The sequence below is a fragment of the Notolepis coatsorum genome (genome assembly GCF_963971535.1).
Source record: "Notolepis coatsorum genome assembly, chromosome: 1".
In the NCBI taxonomy this organism is placed as follows: domain Eukaryota; kingdom Metazoa; phylum Chordata; class Actinopteri; order Aulopiformes; family Paralepididae; genus Notolepis; species Notolepis coatsorum.
The window spans coordinates 212,170,800-212,194,528 of record NC_140165.1 but is presented as its reverse complement, the minus strand read 5'-3'; positions in this window follow the sequence as shown (position 1 = coordinate 212,194,528).

Genomic DNA, 23,729 nt, shown 5'->3' with positions numbered 1-23,729 from the left:
GCGCACACACACACACACCTACTCTCTCCCCACAGTTCAGCCTCGACTGCCCAAGGGACCGGGAGAGCTGAGGAATCATTAAAAACGATATTTCATACAGCCCTCTCCTCCATGTATTACTCACCTTTGACTGTGATAATCTAAGTAGTGGCTAATTGATTACCTGCTGGAACCTAAAAGGTCAAGGTCCAGCACCCCGCGAAGGACAAACACTGCGGGCAGCAAGGAAAGGTCACTGACCCTTTGGCTTCCTGACGAGAGGAGCGGAGGACGGGCTAAAAGGAATCCCGGGGGAGCCACAGCAGGAGTCATTTTGGGGCAGACGGCACACCTGTCTAAATATAAGTGCTCACGCTGAGCCGCTTGGCACAGGTTGAACACCCAGGCTTGAGACAAGGCTGAAATCCAGGCCAGTTTGTTTCTGCTGCGAGCTAACATGGGGATTTAACAAGGGGAGGTAACACATTATAATTCAGTGGTTCTCAACCTTTCTCCTGTCAAGGTATCTCCAAATTGATATACATTGGATTGTGGATCAGGACCATTTTATCTCAGGCCCCCTCATTTGAAAAGATTTTGATTGTTGATTCAATTCTAAATGTCATAGCTGTGTCAACAATGCATTTGAGAAGTTAAATAAAGATGAAGGTGGGGGTTTTTGACCACTCAATGAGGAAATTGGCTCCATGTGTTCGAACCAATCAGTAATACCCACTGAGACACGTGACTGAGTTGCTCCCCTACCTGCGTTGAGCTGCGGCACTAAAAAGGTAAACAATTATAATAATAATTAAACAGGGCTCTATGGAGAAACTATGGCACTCACCTGACTAAAAGTTGTTCGAACGAAAATGTCTGGATGCCATTTTGCCAAATCAGCATGGCTGTGAATCTTTCACATTTCACATACCTACCTTTGGCATGGATTGATTGCTTAGATCGCTAGCATGGCTAACAAATACAAAGGGTGTAACGGTACGTGTATCCATCCCGCGACTTCACGGTACGGATGTCACGGTTCGGTACATCCAGCCATACGACAAATATGTCTCATACGACACTAGGTGAAACTAGGGTTGCACATTTTACAAATCTATGCTCAATATCTTTACTTTACTTCACACTTGCTTACATTGATCTTTAACGTTGAATATTAAGCGTTTCTATTGCCAAATTTAGATGATGAATAACGTTGAAACTAATTAACAACGCCACTGACACTCTGCACTGGGCTGTTTCTCCCCTCCTCCCCTCCCCTCCACTACAGGTGTAGCTGGGAAAAAACCATGAATGCACGCCAACACACGTCAACTTTCTCTGGCGGACTTTCTCTCACAGCTGATCAGAGAGAAAAAAAGAAGCACTAAATACTTTTTCGGACTGATCATCTGAGCTCCTCTCCAGTTGAACTGCTACAGTGTTTAAATCCAAAATATTGATAAATCCTCTGCCATTGTTGTGTAACATGTCATCTCGACTGAGTCTTCTGTCTTGGCTTAACGTGAAGTTAAATCTAATCTAGAAGTGAAAGTGGAACTTAACAAGCATAAGTTGTTAAGGGGGCAGTAGGCAATTAATTTACTCAGTGGATGCATGAACACAGAATGACACCGGTATCACTGACTACCACGGCAAGCCTATGGGGAACTAAGTATAACTTAATACTCATTCTGCGCCACCGCTTTAATAAATGGGGGGACTGCGAGATTTGCGAGTGGTTAAAATATATCTTAAATTATAGCTATGGGTCTAATACACCCGTCGATTATCAGTGAGTTGCTTCCAGTCAACATGTACGAAACGGATTGTTTTTTCATCGGTACATTTCCGTTTTATACCGTTTTGAATATGAGTATAGTTTGGGTGCTTCTGAGTAATTCCAGAGAATTCCATGTCGCCTGATTATCGAATCTTCCTGAAATCAACGCTAGATCATCATTATTATCCTTCCTCGTGCAAAAATGAAAAGAGCCCTGGACCGCGGGGCTCCCCCCCCCCCCCCCCCCCCCTTCTGCCACCAACGGCACACAGCCACAAATACACACACAGAGACAGCGTCGATCGGGGTAGAAATAAATATCAGATCAACGATCGAATTTATATAGTGTTCTTACCTTGTATCTGATGTAATGCAAAAGAAATAATCCAATTATCTGATCGCCATTCCAAATACTGCTCATGAAGGTCCATACCACATTACCGACCGTTACATATGGGCAGGCCGGCGGGGTTACATGTCCATGCCATCGTTGTATAGACCTACCTCGCCTGAGTACTTAAACCCCACCAGCACGGCTCAAATCGTCCCAGAAAATAAACTACACCATTCCCAATGGGGTGCAATACCAGCTGGAAGGCGTTGCCCTTTTGCGAGCTCAAACCCATTCCCAACATCAGGCTGGATGGATGAAAATTAATGGATATCGCTAATAAAAGAAATAACGATTAAAACCCGACTATACTCGTGATTGGCGCTCAAGCGATGGCGAGTTAACCCGACTATGATTGGCGTTGAATGAGTTAATAGAAATAATTATATTTAATAATAATTATTATTATAAATATATAATAATAATTATAAATAATTTGTTCCTGTTGTACCGAACTTGTACCGAACCGTGACCCCAATACTGAGGTACGTACTGAACCGTGGCTTCTGTGTAACGTTACACCCTATTGCCCCATTGTTCTGACCAGGATTTCTGACATGTTCGAGAAACCTGTCTAAAGCGCACAGATGGAGAAACGAGTGCACTGGAGGGAGGCGTGTAAACATGCCCTTGAGCCAATTGATTGGTCTATAGTCTATACCATCTAGGTCACCAATAGGCGGGTTGCGGTCCGGGTTCGGACACAGAGGCTATCCTATCCAGACCCAGACATATAATTAATACATTTTGACGAGTGTTTCTATTTTAACTGGTGCAGCTTTTCTAGCCTTTATGGCACTAGTTTAGCAGCCGTTGGCAGTTTATACATCCACAAGGGACTCTCTGAGGGGAGAGGCGAGATGGACAGCAGTCAGGGGAAATAGTCAGGAAAGTCGTTTCACAAAAGAGAAAAGTAGATGTCGAAAACAGAGACTTTAATCAAGAATGGACAGACTTTTATGTATAGATTCTTCCCACGGGCAGTTCAAAAGCATTATGTTCAGAGACCGTGGCGATTATTAAAAGGGCCAATGTGAAGCGCCCCTACGAGTCAAAGCACACGTATTTTGAGCATGTGCTAATGTTCTCTGTAGCTCTTGCTTTCTCCACTATGAACATATTGTTCGAGGCTCATGAATTAGTTCACTTCTCTTACTAAACAAGAGAAAGTGGGAGAGTGGGATATAAGAGGGAAATAAAGAGAAGTATTTGTTAAAGCTGTTCAATTGTTTATTATAAAACTGGTTGAGAATATTAAGATGTGAAAAGAAACTCAAGCTACACTTTTTACGATTAATTAATTAACCACTTTATTTTAACGATGCAATATTTATTTATTTATTTTGTTAAACCTCTCTGTTATGTATTATATGTATTTTGCATTAAATGCAGCCTGTATTTTACTTGAAATGAGAAAAGTACATTCCCTCAAGTTCAATGTGAAATCCGACAATATATATTGTTCAAATATGATTGAATTGTAGTTTCTATATTCAATATGACAGTCAACGCAAGTTAGACATGATGTTCCAGACCTTTGCTTGAGGAGATTCTCTCTCTTACTGCACCTCTTTGCAGTTTAAGTGAATACCTCTGGTCTAATTGATCTCCCTCCAAATCACTGCCCATCCTTCAAGGGCGGTCGGACTCATTACAACTTTGCCAAAACCAAAGTGAACTTAACGTCGCGAGAGCAAAGAAAATGGTAAAAATGGAGTTTGCAAAGGTTAAATGAGGTTAGAAACATATTCAGCCTGTAGACCAGGGGTAGGCAACCCTAGGCAATCATAGGCACAGGGGGCAGCATAAAACAAATTAATTAAAAATATAATAATTTTTTATAATTTTTTTTGTTTTGAAATATTATAGTGAAATATTTTGCACTGTTGTCGCATTTATCTTGTTGAAATCCTCCCACAGGTTATTTTTACTACCACATATTTAATTGAGACCCTTTATTTGTTTATTATTTCAATTTAGCTGGAAATACATTGCTACATCATTCAGTAACATTTGCAGAGCCTTATAACAAAAACATTATTACGGTCACCATTGTGACCAGTGGGATTAATCAACAAATTGTATTATTTATTTTTCTATTTCATTGAACATTGCACATGTTAAAAGCCATTTTTTTACTCAAAATGTGAGTATTACCAAGTCAACTTGTGTTCTTAAAACAATGACAATAAACATAGTTTTATTAGGTTGAAATAATGTGGTTGTGTACTTATTTTTCTGTTAACTTAAAACTTTGAAAACTTTGAAAGATTGAAAACTGAAAACCTTAATGCACAGTAACTGAACTCAATATTTTTAAGTTCTGGTAACTTATTATTATTATTTTTTTTACAGTGTAGTCTTGCGATCAATCAAAACTTATTTACACAATATACCTCACATTCACCCTCCATTCACATCCTGGTGTTCTCCTGGTGTTCTCCATTAGGCCTGTAGGTGGAGCTATGACAGCACACGTACAGTACACACACCGATGGTGTGTGATGTGTCCAAAAATGTATGGGCAAATGTGAGTGAAATGGTCACACTGTATGCAGCTGTTTGTCTGCATTGCATCCCCCCCCCCCAACTCAGATTTAGGGTTGATACAACCATCATAATAATATTGTTAATAATAACAATAACAATAATGATGTAATAATGTAAAAATTATCATTAAAAAGACCTGATTATGAGAAAAAAAAATTACGATGCATGGAATATTGTTGAGGCACACTAGTTACAACTATATTTCAAACAGGCACTCCATGTCAAAAACAAAAAGGTTGCTGACCCCTGCTGTAGACTATAGGACGTGTGAATAGAAACGAGAGCAAGCGAGTCGGAAGCCTTTAATGATGGAGAAAATGTAAGCGAGTTCAGAAACGTCTAGTTCAGTGGTCCCCAAACTACCTTCACATTTGGCCCGGCACCCTAGAGCCCCGGAGCTTTAAAAAAAATCACCAAAGAAAAAGATTATCTTTTTTTTTCAGATGGCAGCATCCCCATTGTCTGTGCTGAATGTTTGTTAGTGTTTGATATCTTTTGTTGGTTTTTAGTACTTTTAAACATCCATTTTTAGTAAGTAGTAGTTTTCATTTGATCCTATAATTTTTTCATTCACCGATTTGTGGACTTTTTTTTTTAGTGTCCTGAAAGGCGCCTTATAAATAAAATGCATTATTACTATTATTATCATCCAGGAGGGAAAAGACACTTTGGATAGTAGGGACTGCATCTCTGCCTGTCCTGGCCAGGAAACACTTTGCAACTGTGATATCCTCAGTAGTTGGATATTGTAATGTGTGGCGAGGGGTTGCAGCAATTCCACTGAGATAAACTGGTCTGAGGCTGGATAACATGCCTGTATGCCTCTCATAAGTTGTTCTCCAACTCATGAGAACCTGCTCTCAAGCTCTTGCAGCATTTTGTCGAGGACTGGATAGAACAGTCTCTGTCTCAGCTGATCTCCTGAGCTGAGGTCTGAGCTTGTACCAGAAGATGACTCAACTACATACTCGTCCATCCTTTTCTGCTTCCTCCTTTGGCTGGTAGTATGTTCCTCAATCCCAAGGCCATATGGCCTTTGTCCTGTCATACATGTCCACTGCCATCTCTGAGGTGCGATAACCTTTGAGTGTGTCCTGCACTGTGCTTTTAAATAGTATAGAGCTAGGTGGTCTGTAGGTACTGTATATTTATTTCATAAATATTGTTATTTATTTCATTAATAGTGTTATTATTTATTTCCTGACTTTTTTTTCTGTGAAGATCCCGGAAAGGGTTATTAATATTTGGTTATGTGTGACTTTCTGGAAAACAATAAATGTTTACGTTTAGGCACCCCTGCGATCGTCACACTTTTTCTGTTACAAACTGACCCCGGCCCCCACCAGAGAAGGGAAAAGTTATGTGGCCCTCACAGGAAAAAGTTTGGGGACCCCTGGTCTAGTTAATGCAACAGTGAAATTAAGCTATTCATCCATTTCATTCAGTGTTTAGGGAGCCACCTCATCCCGCTCCACACACACGTATACGCAACATTCGTATCTCAAGGCGAGGCGGACCGTTCTTCTGCTTTACTTTGTCCATGATGCATCTGGTCTTGATTACCTCATGACATAACTGTCCTATCACATCCACGTGGCCTTGCAGGAAACCTCCCACACGGGACTCATTTCCTTTCCACACCTTGGAGGAAAACAATTCAGTTCACTGAAGATGAAGCACTTCAAGTGCATTCTGGAGGAAGGTGCAGGCCTTCCCATTTCATTTCAATTAGGCCCGGCTACAAGTGTAACTTCAGCTAGAGTTGCTGTACAACTTTGCTGGCTCATACTCCAGGATACACAATTAATTACAGGGACACCAGCATAGTTTGTTTGTGCCAAAGCAGGGTTGGGCAACCCTCATTTCTGTTGCAGTATCTGTTTGTACATGCCCCTTACTCTCATGGCAATACAAACAATAATTATATTCAGAAAGATGGGAAATTGACTTGTGTTTTGCTTTCCTTCATTAGCTTATTGTTTGTTTCAGATAATTGGATGTTAGGGATGAAAACTAATCGTAATCTGTATTTGGGATAACGTGGATAATGCGATGGAAATGGATATTTCTTCTACCAGAATTATAGTATGTCACACACTTCGCCGATGCAGCATACACTCTCTGTAAGGCAAGGTCTGACGCGATGCGCCGCCCACGGCATTATCGCATTGGTTGAAATGTTCAGAATGATGAGTAAGGACAGGACTGGTGAGGCAAGGCTCGCGGGGGACGTGGCAATAGCAGCGGGAAGAAATCAGGGAGGAAAAAGACAAAGAGATATGAAATATGAACTTACGCTGAGATTGAAAATGGAAAAGAAACCCACTTGGCAGGAATACAGTTGGTTGGGGAAGGATCTGGTGTCTTGTCAGAAAAACACAGGCGGCGAGAAGAAGAAGCTGGGCGAAGATAACCTTGTTGTTGACTTTGTTGATGTGAAGAGAAGTGGACTGATAATAAAATCACCAGGGTCTCGGTGGTGACATACAGAGTGACTGAACTCTCAGGCCCTGCTCTCAAGTGTGTCTGGGGAAACTGTGTGTGTTCAACCAAACTACTTCATCTCCTGCTGTGATCGTCAACAGTAAGCTAATTGACTATTTCTGACTGTAGTATTGCCTATTTCAATACTGTCGTCTATTGGGTAACATAGAGTGTTTGTTGGGGTTACAATTGGATGTTGTGCTGCTGTTGCTGCCTCTGCCAGCTGTATGTCTGTGTGGTTTATGTGACCGCCGTGCCGTGACCGGCTAAGTTGGTGCCGATGTACCTCTATATAATAACTGGACTTTGAAAAAGTCTTTATTCGGCATGCAGTGACACACACATGCGATGGGCGGCACACACACAGGAACACACACACATGCAATTATTGTTGGGTCGCCGATGCGAGTAAGTCTCTGCACTTGACCCATCCCATCGTCCTTCCCCCCAAGGGCAGCCGGAAGCAGATAGGCATGGGGCCGTGCCCCGGGGACCAATCCAAGTGCTCCTGTGCGTCTTCGTCAGGGACGCGACAGCGTTAGCGATCTGTTGTGCATGTTTTTCCATTGGGTTTATCCTATCGGGGGGGGGGGGGGGGGGGGACCCTTGCGAGCACGGGCAGAACATGCAAACTCCACACAGAAAGTCCCGGGAGATACCCCACCTGGGTACCGGGCAACGCGGACACCTGGTCCCCAAGCGGGAATCGAACCCTGGACCTTCTAGCTGTGAGGCGGTAGTGTTAACCACTACACCACCGTGCCACCACTCTATCCATACGCTTCTACGATTAAACATTGATCCGTCAATGAACGGATAGAAATTTGATGGAAAGGATTACTTTGTATACAAAATTATGTGTGTTTTTATATTAGAACCTAAGTCAATGCAGACATATAACAGTGGTAACGTATCCGTCAGTTCCAAAAGTTCCTCCCGTCCAAACTTTTCTGTCCGTCAAAATGGACACAAATCTGGCAGAGACGGACATGTCATCAGCTCTGTCCAACAGACGGATACTCATTGCAGAAAAAATAATTACAAACACTGACGGACAGACAAAACGGATCAATGTAGCCAGGCCCTAGTGCTGCTGCTACTGCGTCTGACAGATTATGATGTGTGTGAGCGTGTGTCATGTGGCCGCCATGCAAGGCTATGCATTGCTGTTGTGTCCACCTACTGTACATCTTCTTTAACGTTATCTCTGATGATGCATGAGGCTTTTAGGATTAAACTGTTGTGCATTCAGACATATATAGTCAAATATAGTAAACATATTTGGACCAATATGAAATACGCCACTATTAAATAAATGTGATGCTTTAAAGGCACAACGATTGCATTGCCAATGAATATTAGGTTTGAGAATATTACATTTGTCCGATTTAAGTTAAATACATTGATTTCTCAGAATCGTCAGCAGCCTATACACCAGCGTCTCCCTGCTTGCCAGTGTCTCCTCTCTCCAAGAAGCTGCTGCGAGCTGTCTTGTGAGAATAAGTTAGAGTAACTACAGCCCAGCACTTTCAGTTTGCACTGGTCTCAGCGCTACAGCTGAAGACGCGTTCTATGGCATAACAGGGAAGTGGTGTAGATGGGAGCGAACATCAAATGTTGAAGTCTGCGCACTCTCCATGGTGCTGAAACCTGTATCTCCCATTTACCCAATTGGGGTTTTGGTAGAGGTAACCTGAAAGTGCCCAGTAACATGAAGACATAAATCAGCCCACAATTGATGCAGTGTTTCTTTTCATTTAATTTTATTTTCATTTAGCCTATATGAATGCTTTATACATTCTTACATAGCCTATTGTATTCAATATTACTTTACTGTCCCGCTAAATTTGGTCACGCTACAAGATGAAAAGGGAGCAGCAAACAATTGTCTGTAAAACATACTGTTGAGAATATGTCCATTTAATCTCTTTGCAAGGGCTCAAGGGCAATCTTAGAAGAATGGAAACAACAAACAAAACTAAACATTAAATTACTTCCTGTTGGGTTGTTGTATGGGATGTGTGTGTTTCACAATATACATTTTTTATGGCCTACATTCAAGAATACAATTTAAAAAAAAATAATGTTGGGAAAAAGGTCCTTGGAATTAATTACCAAGCCATTACCAGGACATAAGTGACCTAGAAATAATATAATTCCTCATTTTGTTCATTACTGCTACAGTACACTGCTCTCCTTATCCTGTTGGGAAACTATTGAGGACAAGAAGAGTAATATGGCTGCAAGTAGCCTATACAAGGGTGCAAGCCAAATCACTTACACTGACGTTATGACTCGTGAACTGGAAGAAATTAGAACTAATTACAAAATTGCCATAAAACTAATGGGTCTCTATGGTCGAATCATGTGAAGATTGAAATGGCTGTATCTCTGCCATTTTGTAACTGGTCTGCAAACGTTTGGTGCCATTGTAATAGACAAACATTACTGAATGACGATGTCATGCAATCAACGTTTGATGTCCATGTATTTTGCACAATTTCCAAAAAAACGTTTTGTTCACAGCACCCATGTTTTTCAACTGATTCAGCTGAGTCGTACAAAAAGTACAAAACGATGTTCCCTAAAGATATGTTGCAAGTGCGGCTACGTGGCGCAGTGGGCAAGGCGCTCGCAACGAATTCTGGAGACTAGGCTCGAACAGGATGCCTCCTGTTCGAGCCCCGCTCTCCACATTGCTTTCAGTTTAGCTGGTTGTCCACAGTAATACACATTGGCCGTATTACGGGGAGAGAAACTGAAGGGTGGGGATCGGGCGTTGTGGACAGCGACTCCTACAGGTCGGTTGGTGCGCCTGCGCAGTAGAATCAAGAAGCGACGGGGGCGGGGCCCCTCCAAAGCCCAGACCCCCGACGCTGAAAGATCGAGCCGCGCAGGTGAAAAGATGCGACGGATGTTACCTCGAGTATCGGAGGGGACTCGTGCTATGTATGACTTAGTCCACATTGCAGCCGGCTTGTGGGAGGCAAGAAACAACGTTCGAAGACAGGGGAGGGTTGAATTGGACGATTGGGATGGGAGAAAAATAGAAAATGGGAGAAAAAGTGGATAAAAAATAGATATGTTGCAAGTTTGGTTCCATTTGGTGCAGGAGGAAAAAAGACACGGAATTTTTTTTTTTCAAATCATTTTTCAACAATCATGAGGGACTACATACGTGTAGCCACTTTCACATCTCTACTGTACATGGTTCAGTTTCACATATCTTCTGTATCTGGTTTAGTTTCACATCTCTTCTGTACATGGTTCAGTTTCACATATCTTCTGTATCTGGTTTAGTTTCACATCTCTTCTGTATATGGTTCAGTTTCACATCTCTTCTGTATATGGTTCAGTTTCACATATCTTCTGTATATGGTTCAGTTTCACATCTCTACTGTATCTGGTTCAGTTTCACATCTCTACTGTATCTGGTTCAGTTTCACAGCTCTTCTGTATATGGTTCAGTTTCACATATATTCTGTATATGGTTTAGTTTCACATCTCTTCTGTATATGGTTCAGTTTCACATATATTCTGTATATGGTTTAGTTTCACATCTCTTCTGTATATGGTTCAGTTTCACATATCTTCTGTATATGGTTCAGTTTCACATCTCTTCTGTATATGGTTTAGTTTCACATCTCTACTGTATGTGGTTCAGTTTCACATCTCTTCTGTATATGGTTTAGTTTCACATCTCTACTGTATATGGTTTAGTTTCACATCTCTACTGTATGTGGTTCAGTTTCACATCTCTACTGTATGTGGTTCAGTTTCACATATCTTCTGTATATGGTTCAGTTTCACATCTCTACTGTATATGGTTTAGTTTCACATCTCTACTGTATGTGGTACAGTTTCACATCTCTTCTGTATATCGGTCAGTTTCACATCTCTACTGTATATCGGTCAGTTTCACATCTCTACTGTATATGGTTCATGAGATACACCCATTTGAATTTGTGATTATCAATGCTTGTTATAGCGCCACCATGAGGTTTGTTTGTTCCACTTCTGTGCGTCGTCACGTGACTTTTGCTGCTGTATCAGCATCATGCTGAATTGCATAAAAAGTTACGCATGCGTTGAGGTACAGTACATACGGCCATAATCTAACTATTCGTTATCTCGATATAACAATATCGTTTTCTTGTGATAGCGACTTATTATTTCGTTATCTCTATATAACAATGTCCGTTTTCTCGTGATAGCGACTTATTATTTCGTTATCTCGATATAACAATGTCCGTTTTCTCGAGATAGCGACTTATTATTTCGCTATCTCGATATAACAAAGTCCGTTTTCTCGTGATAACGGATTCATTTATGTCAGTAAGTTGTTCAGTACAGCAACAGACAGCCAGTGGCAGCGCTTGAAGGCTGAAGTCAGGACGGCTTGATCACATGAATCAGCTCGCAATCATCTAAGCAGCCATATCTCATAATTATCCCACCAAAACAAAAGTGTTCTGTAAATTAATACGTTATCACGAGAAAACGATCTTTGTTATATCGAGATAATGAAATGAATGAATCCGTTATCACGAGAAAACAGCAATACAATTATAAATAAAGACGTGGTCGTTCTCGGCTTCCGTAAGTACATGTGGTTCTACTTTGGTTCTACTTTTGTCAACGGATTTCCCCAAAATTCTGCTCAGGTCCAATTTCTGGTCCATTGAGTCGACGAATCTCTTGGAGAGAAGGATCACATATTAGCCTAAATTGTTTAGGTTTGAGTCATTACTTTATTTAAATAGTATTATTGCATTATCAGGATTGTAATGATTATGGCATGATGGAATGAGCTGAACACTGCTCAAAACAATGCCGTTATACAACAGCATACTGGCCACACACTCCTGTGCAGATGTACATCATACGCACAAACACACACGTAAAAATGCACACCCACACACACACTCTCTCTCTCTCTCTCTCTCTCTCTCTCTCTCTCTCTCTCTCTCTCTCTCTCTCTCTCTCTCTCTCTCTCTCTCCTCTCTCTCTCACTCTCTCTCTCTCTCTCTCACACACACACACAGACGCACGCACGCCAGGGGCGGAGCTAGGGGGTGGCTACCTGGGCTCAAGCCCCGGATGTATTCTGAAAAGCCCCGAATCTATTTAAATTTTTTTTTTTTTTTTTTTTTTTTTTTTACAATTCATCATTGTTACATGAAAATATGTTTGCACCAGATTTAGCAGAAGCTAATTTCCATCTGTGGTCTATCCAGCTGCTAACTGTATTTGAGTGAGTTAAGTCTTGGTGTTATGGTAGACTCAGACCTTAGCTTTAAATCACAATCAACAAGTTGACAAAAACTTAATTCTTCCACCTTAGAAACATAGCTAAAGTACGGCCATTTATAAATCAAAAGGACGCTGAAAACCAGATCCATGCCTTTATCTCAAGCCAACTCGACTACTGTAATGCACTCCTTACCGGCCTCCCGAAAAAATACGATGATAACTATTTTATTGCAATGCACTATTGCATTATTTTATTCTATTTGACTAACTATTTTATTGCACTGCACTATTTTACTTTGTATCAGTGAATCATAGACGCCTGGCCATAAGAGCATTCGGAGCATCTCTGCTCTCCCACTATTGAACTTGGGGGAGAAAAGGTATGCTCTTGCTCCACCACTTTTTGATTATATGAAAAATATGATATATCCCCCCCCCAATATATAAATCTAACCATAACTACGTTATGGTTAACTGAGTTTTATAGTGAAAAGAGCAGCTTTATTGGTCAAGATTGAAGGCTCTATATTGCAGGAAATTGCACGTACAGGTTCATTAAATTCAAAAAAAATCTGCCGTGGAGGGGGTTGTGCCGGACCCGGACCATCTGGGCTAAGCCCCGGATCTCCTACAATCCTAAATCCGCCCCTGACGCACGCACGCACGCATGCACGCACGCACGCACGCACACACACACACACACACACACACACACACACACACACACACACACACACACACACACACACACACACACACACACACACACACACACACACACCTACACAAACACAAACATTACACTGCTTGTTACAACCATTATCCCACTGCACAACCATAACCTCTGTCCTCTATAGTCAACAGACTGACGTCTCTGCCTTTTATTTTATTTTATTTTATTTTATTTTTAAAGGCTGAAGGTTATAAAAATACCCAGCGAAGCCCCACTGCTGCTTCTAGCTGATGTGTCTCTGTGCTCCCCGTCTCTCTGGCCGGCCTCCGTAACCCCCCCCCCCCCCAAAAAGCATGGTGAAGTGAAATGGTGGTGACAACCACATCCTCGCCGGAGCAGGCCAGACATCCCTTGTTAACACTCGGAGAACGAAACAAGATTAATGTACACTTCAAGGGCAAAGAAAAAGGTTGAATAATTGAAAGCCCCACTCTCTCTCTCGCGCGCTAGGACTGTACGTTAAAAAGAGCCCTGGTGATCACATCACATCGCTTTCACTTCTCTACCGGCACAGAGACATTTCACATTAGATATTCATTCACGTAAGCCCATTTCCCCCATGAGCGCACCGCCTCTATTCAAGGTATAACCTTTTTTTTTTATATTTTTCTTTTAGCGGGGTGGGATAGACAGTGTTTGCAGTCTTTGATTTACAGGGGGGGGTAATATAAAAGAAAACAGGGAGTCAATCTGCAGTGAATTCTGAGCTCGGTAGACGGTGGTTAACCGACAGAGCTCCCTCAGGACCTGCACGGGCTGCTTTGTCAGCTTGACGCACTTCTTGTTGCCATTTACGCTTTTACCGAAGGGGGAGCGGGGGGAGCAGGGGGGGGTGATCCTCCCCTTGGGCCTCCAGAGGGGCTCTCCTTTCAGGGCAGCAGAGGTGTGAGGATGGAAGGGGGAGAAACTGAGCACGCCGCCCGGCTTCTGAGGGATACAAATGTGAGGGCAAAGGTCCTCTGACCACAAGTCAGCCCATTCTCTGGCTCGTGCACACAAACACATCTGCGTGGCCGATCATGTATGGAACAAAGGCATACACACATACACACACACACACACACATGTAAACAACGAGTATGCACAGACGCGCACAAACTATACTATGGACAGCAATGTTATACATTTTCACTCAGTGCTACCTCTAAATTAGCCGGTCCCACTACAGCATAATAACACCTTCTGGCAGACTTGCATTTCACAGCTCTTTTCCTAAACAATTTTTCATTGTTTGCACTACGATTTTTCATAATAAGGCATTTTTAGTGGTGCTTTGAGAGCTGTATACTGTATGTGCTGACACATGTATAATTCACACAACAGCGCTGCAGATGATGGTGTGTAATATCCACTGCACATAATGGTAGTCTTGGGTGTGCTGCGCCAAACTGCATCCCTTCCTCTTGTTGACGTGCCATATGTGATTTCCAACTCTCATTCACCGCAGTTGATGCCAGACATCCCCCCAATATTCGGAGATATCGTTTTTTTGTCGTTGTTTTCCTCCTTCTCCTTTCAGCTCTAGTGGAGCTTAGCCAGCATATGGGAACAGTGCCTGCGTGTAAATAGTAGTCGAGAGTTTACATTCCGGCGATTAGGCAGGACAACCTCCTCATCTCTGCCAGGACCCATCAATCTGACGCGGGGTGACAGGCAGTACAGACGGGCTGATTGACACTATGTGTCATTTTGGTGTGAACAGAATTCGGTTTAGGCAACGACTGGCTGCCCCTGGAAAGCCGGTCAATATGTTGCTTGCCAAAACTATAATTAGCCCGATGGGTGCTTTCCATCAGGGCAAGGTAACCGTGTGGGTCATTTGTCAAGTTTGACGTGAATGTCAAAGTCTGGAAGTCTAGAATGATTTTCATATTGATGTCATCGCGGCACAGACTAGAAAGTATTCCTTTTTTGATATTATCCCTTCCGAATGAAAGCATTAATAGTGTTCTTTGTTGATGAAGATCTCCTTTAAAACAAGTATTTTGACAGCAGAAGAACTGTGTTTCTATCTGCTGAACAGCTATTTAGTTCTCAGGTACCGCCGGCCCTCTCATATACAGCCTCACCATTGTCCGACATCTGGCACGGAGGCCTTCGGATAAAGACTGCATTCACACGTTTTTATTCCCCCAGAACAATCTCATTGAATAGGTTAAATATAGAGCTATCTAATAATTTCCTCTCAAAGTGTTGAATGGATTTAGATGAAATGATTTCTCGTGCGAAAATAATTATTGGACAGATTACTGTGCTGTGTAAATCCTGGCTCCGAGACGGGACCGAATTGTTCACAATCACCAGCACTGTATGCTGTTAAACATCCGAAGTGATGAATTATGTCTGTCTGAGCTCTCACAGCTTATAGCTACACCTGATATCTGGTGGGTACAGTATGTGAAAATAGGGGTACAGTGTATTTATGATGTGTGTGTGTGTGTGTGTGTTGAGGATGAGCCCGAATATGAATTCGGGAAAGCGAGGATAATGAGATGGACACAGATATTTTGTATTATACAGATATTAATATTTCAATATTAATATGAAACATAGTGAATGTTAATATCTCCCCATCTAGGCTCACCCTCTGTTTGCTGTCAAAAATGTAAGGTTATGTATATAACCAAGTTCTATGAATACTGGTGACGCTCAGCGTCATCTGCACTAACCTCACTTCGTGCACATGCACTGAATAAAAATCCACAATGTACCTTTACATAACAACATCCGTCTGGCCACACCCCTATCCGCTACCTTCATAAGCAGGTGTGTGGTCACCTACTCGCCTCCTTCCCAAACTTTCACCACAAGGCGAGATCAAGGGCCGCAGGGGCGTCCCGACGCTGAGCGTCACCAGTATTCATAGAACTTGGTTATATACATAACCTTACGTTCTATATCATACTGGCTGCCGCTCAGCATCATCTGCACTACAGGAGCTGAGCGGGAGCCTGAAGCTCGACAAATGTACCCCGCTGAGGCCCCCCACAACCATCAGACCGGAGAGGACCGAGCCCCCCGACCCTCCCTAATGGAGGATACCCTCCCTATTGGAGGACGGGAGGGAGAAGGATCCGACCGTGCGAAGAGAAACTCAAGCAACTCAACGCACAGGGTGAGCAGACCGTGGCTTGACCCGACGACTACGCACACGCACAACCCGCATGCCACCAGGGAACGAACGGAAGGAACAAACCGCGTTACAGCCCCCAAAATCACGGGGTCAAGAGCAAACTCAACCCTGTGGCAAGGCCGTAGCAGCGGAGCGCGAAGGAAGACCCAGACCCACTGAAGGGACTGGATCCCCCGGAAAAAGGGGGCCCGGAGAGGTCAATGACGCTAAAGCATCAAGACCTCACCAGGCGGTCACTTAGTGACACCGCCCCCCACATCGCCAGCGTATTCGGACAGGGCCCCTCCAAGAGTGGGCCCTTCCCCCCACTAGTATGCCGCCTGGCACACTGACCCTGGCAAACTCAGGCAGTCAGCATGGGCGTAACTTGAAGCACTCAAAAGGCTATACTACAGCGGAAGCAGGCAGCGCACCGGGGAGACGACCCCAGAGGGGGTCGATCCCTTAAACCAGGCAGCAGGCGTTTGACCCGAGCCTGGAGCACTGCGGACGAGACAGGCGCCAAAGGGGTCAACTGAAAACAGCACCCCGGCGGAAGGGGCGTATGCTGGCATTGTTGCGCACCATGACAAAGCCTCCACCAAAAAACCCCGACCCAGAGGGGTCGAGGCAGAGAAAGCTGACACGATTGGCAGGCGTCATGAACGTGCAGGGGCACACTCAACCGGGTAACCCGGGAGTTGACTCTGCTCCAACACACCAGGGAATCAACCACCCTCTTGGTACCACATGCAGTGGTTGTTCCTATAACCCCTCAAGAAAAAACTCCAAAACACACCAGCGGGTATACACTGGCTATACCGCAGTACAAGTGTTTCAGTTTTCAAAAAAGGGTTATTCCAGGCCTACGGGTCGACGAAACATAACTTCGGACCGGGCCCGGCGGCTCGGGAAGCACACAGGGCTACCAGAGGAGGTCCAAAAGACCACCCCAACAGCCCCCTCTTCGCCATGCGTGAGAGAGGAGCGAAAAAACCGTCCCGAAATACAATCTTAACCGTCCCAAAGTGAATGTAACCGTCCCAAAAATCAAATGTCGTTTCTTTACTTTGGTTTTGTCGTCTATAATTGTTATTGCCATAAGAAACACCATTCAGAGAAGGGGAGAATAAATTGATTTAGTCAAAAGGCTCCCAGGTGGAAAGATTTCACAAGAATAATTATGATTAAAAATAAATAAATATATATATATATAAAAAAAAGTGTTTAACAAGGTGCTAGTATAGGGATATTTGGTCACGGTGCTGTTATAGTCAACCAATTAGAGCCATGTTGATTATTCCTTCCATAGGAAAATATATTTAAATGTATTTGTATTTTATTTCGTTTTTGTTTTTTTTGTTATTACAAATGTTTATGGTTGAAAATGTTAGAGATAAATAAAGATCAAATCAAATCTAACTGAATAAGTTATCCCTCTCCTAACAAGAAAGAAAAACGTAGTTTAGCTTTAAACTATATAATGTCATTGCGTCCAGAGATTCCACCTTTGATAACTAAAGTAATGACACTTGACTAGTAATGAAACATGTCCCCTAGATCGCGCTGTCCTCCTGGTCGATATTTATGATAACTGCTGCTAAAATAAAATAAAATAAGTCCAGAGTCGAGACTCCGTGCTGCTGTTCCCAACGAATCCCAATAGTATGCAACTGCAGAGCACAGGGCAATACTCCAATTCAGCCATTGGCAATTCAGCCGTTGTGTGGGGGGCGCTGTTGAGCGGGCCTGTGACCGGACCTGAAAGCACCCCTGGCTCTGCGGCTCTGCAGCTGCATGTTATTCGCAAATCCAGCATGAGCCAGCTCCCGCTGCAGCTGTCGTTATCAGAACACTACACACATATCATAATGTTTACAGCAAACTGTAGTTGATCACCAGGTATGTTTTATTAACGTAGAATAATTCATATATATATATGCGCGCACTGACAGTCGGCTAATTGACATTTCCTGTGAAAAAAATTAAATCCTCTCGTCCTTTTTGCGTCCCAAAAAAGATTTCTGTTCGTCCCAAATCAATATTTGATCGTCCCCGGGATGACGGGACATCGTTAGTCTCGAGCCCTGCCCCGAGCCAGCACTATGTACGCGTCGAGACCCAATAGAAACGTGTCTAGTGACGTTTTCTATGACGGGGGGAAACCCATGGCTCAACCGCCCGTGATAGGTGCGGAGTCAGGGAACCCCCCCCCGTGCCAATCAGAAGAGGGAAGGAGGGGTTTATCCGGTACCCCCTCGCAAGCCCAACCCTTCAATACGACAACAACAAATAGCCATAGATACCTTAAGTAGCCAGTATGCTAATGAACAGCGCAAAGCTAATTCAATGCACGCTAGTCTGTGAACAGGGTTTATAACAAGGCCAAGTTATGTATGTGTGAACCTGACACCCGTGTTTATGTTGCAAGACACAGAAAATCTGATATAGAGAGAGAGCGGCCTGAACCGCGGTACCTTTACACACACAAGCATTACTGCAGACCAACACAACAGTGTTGCGGCTCAATATCACTGTTTAAGCAACAGAGCACACAACTAACCTCTACCTTTATGTGAAGACCTAACCTTCAGGTCGAGGCAGAAAAAACCTTTTTCAACCGAGTGTAAGCTGCAGGCCTTGCTTAAGCTCTAACATGAATGTAGCGACCAACAAGACTTAAAGTCTAGCCCTTCTATCAAACCCACACTAGCGAAAGGTTCACACATCGTATCCCCATCATATGTTAGTGAATAAACACACAATTTGTAACAAAAAATACAGTCCCTCCCTTCTTATAATCAAAATCATATGTTTGGGCCGGGAAGGGAACAGGGGGGGACCACAGAGGGAAAAAGTCATTTTCAGCAACGCCTGCCACGAGCCACTTGCCACCCCGGGGAGCCCCGGAGGGATGGTAAAGGATAGGAGGCTGGTCACGACGATCCCTACCGTCACCTCCGGGCGTAGATGGGCCGGCTGCAGTGGCGGAGGCGCCCTCTTTCCTCCTGGCCTTCTTTGCCGAAGGTCCAGCAGTGGCGGTGGTAGCAGCGGCGCCTACGGTGGCGGAACCCCGACGACGAGCCTGCCGTCTGACTCCACCGGTGTCATCGGGCGGGGGGAAATGAGGCTGGAGCACGGAACGCTCCTCCTGCATGTCCCTGCAGGTTGAGGTCATCAACTGCAGTGCCGACCCGAAAAGTCCAGCATTGGAGAGGGGTGCCGTCAGAAGTGGAGTCCTCTTCCTTTCCGGCACACGCGCCTGCTCCAGCCAAAGGTGGCGCTGGACTAGAGTGGCCAGGGCGCGTACTTTCCCAGCGGCGATGGCCTGCGGCTGGATCAGATGCAGGATGGCTCCTGCCGACTGGGCGAGCTGATCATGTTGCAAATCGGTCAGCTCCGTACCACCCGTCAGTATCCCGGACATGAATCTCGCCAGCTGCAGGATGTTAGAGGTGGCAGCCAGAGATTGAGTCGCGGAGATAAATGACTGGTCACTCCAGAAAGCCAACCGCCTCGCCGATTTCCCTTGGGGAACCGGCTTCCGTAACGGCTCCCACACATGACAAAATCTTGAACATAGGCCAATTTTTATTTGTAGAAGATACGTGAGCATTTTTTAAAGATTAGTTTCTGATGCTCATAAGTATCATGCTTAAACCTTGTCTGCTCTATAATGCAGATTTTGTTTTCAGAACATCACACAAATTAGATTAGATTAGTTTAAACTTTAATGTCAGAGGACAACTAAATATTTTTGGCAGCCTACAGATGTGACGCGGCACAGTCTAGGTCAGATTATCTCGGTGGAGACAATTCTTCAGAAAAGCAGAAAACGTTGCGCGATTCAGAAATAGGTCAACATTTAGATATTGGCAACTTTGAGTGCTTTTAAATGTTCTCTATCTGTTTCCTTATTTGCTAAACTTAATACGACTTGTAAATGTGTTAATGATTGTTAGATTGTCTTTATTTATTCCGATGCAGTAGAAAGAACTACAGTTCGGAGGGGATTGGCTGAGTACTTTTGGTCGAGATGGAGATGCGAAGAAATGACAGGTGCCAAATACATTCCAAGACAACAGACCCAGTACTTTGTTGGCAGTGTCAGATTTGTTGTATATGTTATATGAGCCAGCTCTATTTCGTACTTGATTTAGAATGATAATAAAATCTTGAATCTTGACTACTTTTTTATTTTCCTTTATCCTGTAGTTAGAGTAATCAGAATAACAAAGCCAAATAGCACAATGCCTGCTCATACTGGAAGGTGTTAAATGGGGGGGGGGGGGGGGGGTTACAGTATAATAGCAATGCTTTCTGGGTAAAGTACTTCAACTTCAACTTCAAATTACTTTATTTTCCTTTCGGAACTTCATTTGTGCAGTGGTTGAAAGACAAACATACAGTCACAATACATAGACACTCTATTATACCACTATTATATATAAAAAAAAAAAAAAAAACTACAATAAAAAGACCAATATATAAAAAAACACCAACTACATTAAAACTACAGTACTTAAAGCATGATATATTAAAAACCATGTGGAGCAGTTCTATATGTATATAAATAATAAATAATAGTAGTACAGGTACATAGTATATGTCCATCAGGTGGAAGGGGGAGTCTATTTTAAGTAGTCCAAAGTCCTTGGGGGGGGGGGGGGGGCAGTCCGGCCTCCACCAGACCTAGGTGTTCAGCAGTCTGATGGAGGTTGGCATGAAGCCCCTTTTGTTCAATGAAAGTAGTACATGCATACATAGTAGTTAACAGAAACAGCTCCACTTCTTTTTAGGCCTGTGGCTCAAAACAAGCGATTGTGGTGTCATCTTCGTTAATAAGACATAGATTGAAAAGTATCCGCTGGGTTTGTACAGTACAAGTGATGGCTTATTTTTATTTTTATTTTTTATTTTTTTTAAGATCCCTCAATAAGACCTCAAGTCTGTGCTGAGTCACATATTAGTTTACAGGCTGCGTACATTTAGAACACACTTGATTTAGCAGGGGAGATAAGGTGAGGTGTGTGCAAAGGTCTGCTGTTCTACACTCTTAACAGAAAGGGTGCTAAATAGCACTAAAAGTGGTTCTTGGCTCATACTTATCTACAGGCTGGTAAAAAGAGATGAATAACAATAATAAATAAGTAAAACAGGCAAAAGTTAATGTATACTATTACTGTTGTTTAATACTGTTGTAAATGTTATTTTAAGTTTCTGATTGTTTTATGTCCCCCCTTAAACATCTGGGGTCTGGGCATTCTGACCCCCCCCCCCCCCCCCCCCCCCTTTGTGGGGCCTTTCTGGGGATTTAATTTTTTTTTTACATAATATGAAAGTACAGGTTCATAATGTTCTGTGAACATTTAGCAACCATCTGTGTTGAAATCCGATCCAAAATGGCGGAGCCATATCCATTCTAAGAATCGACCTGTACATACAGTAGATTGCATTCTTCATTCTCAATGCACGCCTGGTGATACTAAATCCAAATTGATTTGGCCCGATCCATAGATGTGCGAGTTGACTATAATAAGGTAATTTATAGGCCTCATATTCTATATTCTATAATAATATTTCAAATTGCATGGGTCCGGATGGCAGAATTAAGTACTGTATACAAAACCTTCTGTTTAATCATCTTCCCTTTATTCATTTCCTTAGATTTTTTTGTACACGTGATCTCAAGAAGGTACTGAACGAGCTCAGTGGCAGTTTTTCATGTCTGGTCATTTTTAGCATGGTGTTATTCACTGTCAAAGATGCAAAGAAAAATCATAATTCATATTCTCCTTTGTTTCACCACAATTTAAGCAAGCCTAGTAATAGACACAATATTTCTGACACTGGGAATACATTTCATGAGATCCATAGATGTCCCTAGATACCAAGAACATGCAAATGGACTTGTAGAAGTGGAGCAATCTTCCATTTACTTAGGTATGTATTTTAGTCAGATTTTCAGAAAATAGGGCTCGTGCTCAATCGGTTAAAGGGGGGGGTTCAACCTCAGACAGTTGAATCAATCAATCAATCAAAACAAAGTTGTTTTTAGTTTAGTTACAAATAAAAAAGAAAGAGAGAGAGAGCACAAGTACAAATGATAAGTACAATATGAGGAGGTAGAAATATATATTCATAATTAATTGTATGCCAATATGAAATCAATGTGTTGAAGGCACAACCATTGCATTTCCAATTAATATTAGGTTAGAAAATAAATGTGCTGTATTTAACGTGACTTCCTTTAATCTAATGTTAATTTGTTAATTTAATTACTGTTATGTCCCTCCCGTCCCCGCTCCTCTTGTTCATCCACATCCTCCATTCACCAGTTCTCTCTTCCCCCACCTGCTGGACAATTCCCATCACCTACCCTTGGACTACCCTCCTGGTGCACTGGTCTATCTTTAATGTTTCTATGTTCCTCTGCGTCCTTCCCCTCTTACTGTGTCTCCTCAGTCGTAAAAAAGGCGAAGCAGCGCCTCTACCACCTGAGACAGTTAAGGAAGTTCAGAGTATCGGGGAAGATAATCCAGTCCTTCTACTCCGGAGCTGTAGAGAGCATCTTGACTGGAAACATCACTGCCTGGTATGGAAACAGCACGGCACAGGACAAGAAGGCCCTACAGAGTGGTACGCTCAGCTGAGCGTACTACGGGTATTGCACTACCACCCCTGCAGGTCCTATATAACAAGAGGTGCAAATCCAGAGCCTGCAGAATAATGAAAGACCCGCATCACCCCAACAACAGCCTGTTCAAGCTGCTGCGGTCAGGCAAACGCCTGCGAACACCAGCAACTAGGACAGAGAGACTTCGGCTCAGCTTCTTCCCCCAGGCCATCAGAGTCTTGAACACTGAACTCTCCACACACAAGTACACATGAGCACACACACAACACACACACTGTATACGCTCACACACTAGCAGTCACTTTAACATGAACACACACACACTCATGCTGCAAACACTCACACTTATGGTCACTTTACACAATGAATGGTCACTTTAAAAACAAGAACGGGAGTGGTTCTTGTATAGTAAATAGATGGATAGCAAGCTAGCATCAGGACGCATAGTATAACTAGAGATTGTATAGTATAGCATTGTATAGCAGTGTAAGACCCAGTGCCTCATCCGTAGCTAACAGTGTATTGCACTATCACAGGACCTAGCATGTCTTACCATGCTTTTGTAAAACGCATGTACATATACCTGATATGTCTTATTCTTATTACTTGTATTATTGCACAAGTCGCATTATCATCATATTGGATTCTTATTATTGTATTATGCACAATCGCATTGCACTGTATACTTGTATGCCGTGACAAATAAAACTCTTGACTTGACTTGAGTGTGCCTCTTGCCTTTCTTGTTCCCCTGTCTGTTTTAGGTGTAGTATTCTTGCACTTGTTTAGTGTTATGTTCCCAGTGTTAGT